Source organism: Ostrea edulis, chromosome 10, assembly GCF_947568905.1.
Source record: "Ostrea edulis chromosome 10, xbOstEdul1.1, whole genome shotgun sequence".
Taxonomy (NCBI): domain Eukaryota; kingdom Metazoa; phylum Mollusca; class Bivalvia; order Ostreida; family Ostreidae; genus Ostrea; species Ostrea edulis.
In genome coordinates this window covers 39,242,800-39,245,299 of record NC_079173.1, presented here as the reverse complement: position 1 = coordinate 39,245,299, position 2,500 = coordinate 39,242,800, and the positions used below count along the sequence as shown (strand labels likewise).

General features: G+C 37.7%; 1 pseudogene; it reads right to left on the bottom strand.

Moving 5' to 3' along the window:
* Positions 1-1,017: 1,017 nt before the first annotated feature.
* LOC125666045 (fatty acid-binding protein homolog 9-like) overlaps positions 1,018-2,500 on the bottom strand; it is a 26,859-nt pseudogene continuing 25,376 nt past the window's right edge.

Here is a 2,500-nt window from a genome sequence, read left to right as displayed (position 1 = left end):
AATAATAATAATCTTAGACCGTTATCCATTTCTTTTGAAAACTTTGTAAACAATAACATACCACAATCTTTTTCACACAAAAAAATAATAATAAACTCTCTGAAATGAGCTTTTGTTGTTCTTAATTTGAAAAGAAAAAAAACATTAGACAGTAGATTTTGATCATTGAAAGTGAAAAACTAAATGGGGGGGGGGGGGGGGGATCGTGAACCAGTCCGTGATGCCTTTAACTTACGCGGCAGTAACACAGGAGATCTTCATTCTTGTCTGTCACGTGCTAACTTCTGGAATGTACCCCAACTTCTGGTTGTTTGGTGCGTTTTTTAAAATTTCAACCTGTGACTTTTACGTTTTCCCGCTGGTGTTTAAAGAAGAGCTGTTTTGATTAATTATAAGCTGCCCGAGGCCTTCCTCGCAATATAGCCAGGCCATTTCTCTCAACGTCTGGCAATGCTAGCGGTCGTGTCCTGTTATTGACATCTGTAGACCTAAAACAAAATGCGTTTCCTAGTCGGATCAGTTGGTGTCGATGTAAATATACAAAATAAAATGTACTTTCTTGTCATTTCTAGAGAGATGGTGGTCTCTAGCTGCTTTGTAGATATAACTACCTTACAAAACCGGTCACGGTAGCTCGGTGGTAGAGCTTTCCCTTTGTAACCGGAAGTTGCGAGTTCGAGCTCCAATCCTGTCTTGGCCGCCGCAAACCGAAGACGTAAACATAGTTAAGGATATTGCCCCTTCTCCAAACGCTCGGCATTTAGAAGTGAGGATCACATGCTATCTTTAGGATATGACTGTAAAAACGGAGGTCGCGTGTTTGTCGCAACAGGCATTCGCACGTTAAAGACCCAACACTACTACGTTCCTGACATTCCATTCCCAGAGTTATCGGTCCTTTCTCTGAATGCGTCCCCCTGAACGCTACACATCAGTCTAAATGTCTGGTACTTCTCCTGTAGCGTGTGTCGTCTCAGTACGAGAGAAAGAATTTCAAAATATCGTAAAACAAACAACCCTTACAAATAGCAACTTTAATTTCTAAATCATTGTATTGTAGTCCGAAGAACTTCAGATCGTCTTCGTCATTGCCGCAGAATGGAATGCTTGGTGACGGTCCCATCTCTAAAATCAAACAGACCACGTGATCCTTATAACCGTCTTTGCTTAGTAGTCATCGTCTTTCCAGACGCAGTAACCATCTAGAATAGAAAATAAAGCTTAATTAATCACCACATGTCATAGTGGGAAATAACAAGGCACGGTGTATTATGTTCTTTGAAAAACAATTCTAAGGCCTACAATAATGTGTGACGAATAGGCACCGATGTAGTAGGGGAGAAATCACAACATCAACTGTGCTGTCACAATAAACAACTCCAAGACTTTACACCTACAATTTGTCATTGACAATAATCAGTTACTACATTTTACACTAACAGCTTGTCATTTACAATAACCAACTCCTAGATTTTACACTAAACAGTTTGTGATTTACAATAATCAACTCCTAGAGTTTACACCAACAGCTTGTCATTTACAATAATCAACTCCTAGAGTTTACACCAACAGCTTGTCCTTGACAATAACCAACTCCCAAGATTTTATACCAACAGTTCGTCATTGCCAATAATCAAATCCTAGATTTTAGACCAACAGTTCGTCATTGCCAATAATCAACTCCTAAATTTTACACTAAACAGTTTGTGCTTAACAATAATCAACTCCTTGATTTTACACCAACAGCTTGTCATTTACAATAATCAACTTCAAGACTAATTACACAAACAGTTTGTCATTTACAATTATTAACTCCTAGATTTTAGACTAACAGTTCGTCATTGACGATAATCAACTTCTAGATTTTAGACTAACAGTTCGTCATTTACAATACATGTAATCAACTTCAAGACTAATTACACAAACAGTTTGTCATTTACAGCAATCAACATATCTCCCCTGATAAGTTGTTGTCATGACTACGAGTATATAGTCCACACAGAATGATTGTCTTCAAAACATGCTATTGTACCTCATGACTAAACCATTTACCCACCCCTCCAACACAGCAAAGAATATTTGTATATTGTACTTCTGTCTTAACGTAAACACATGTACATTAGATCTCCTACATCTTTTACTTTGTCAAACCATAACATATCACGGGTGAGGCAATACACCAAACGTTTTGTTTCTGTCTGCAAGACAAAACAGCTAAACATTCGATCCTGCTTAAAGAAAGCAAAGGAAATCTGTATATTTTTTGTGATCCTGCATTAGACACAGAACCAAATCTTCTATCCTGCTACAATACACCTGAAATGTACCTCTACTTTTAAACTATATACACTCTATGTTGTATTCCTACATAAATACCCAAACATTATAACACTGCTTTCAAAACAAGTTTTTATCTTCCTTCAAAATAAGAAATAAAACATTTCACCCCGACTTACAAGAGAATAACCTCGACCTTTGACCCCGCCTTCAAGGCGGTAAG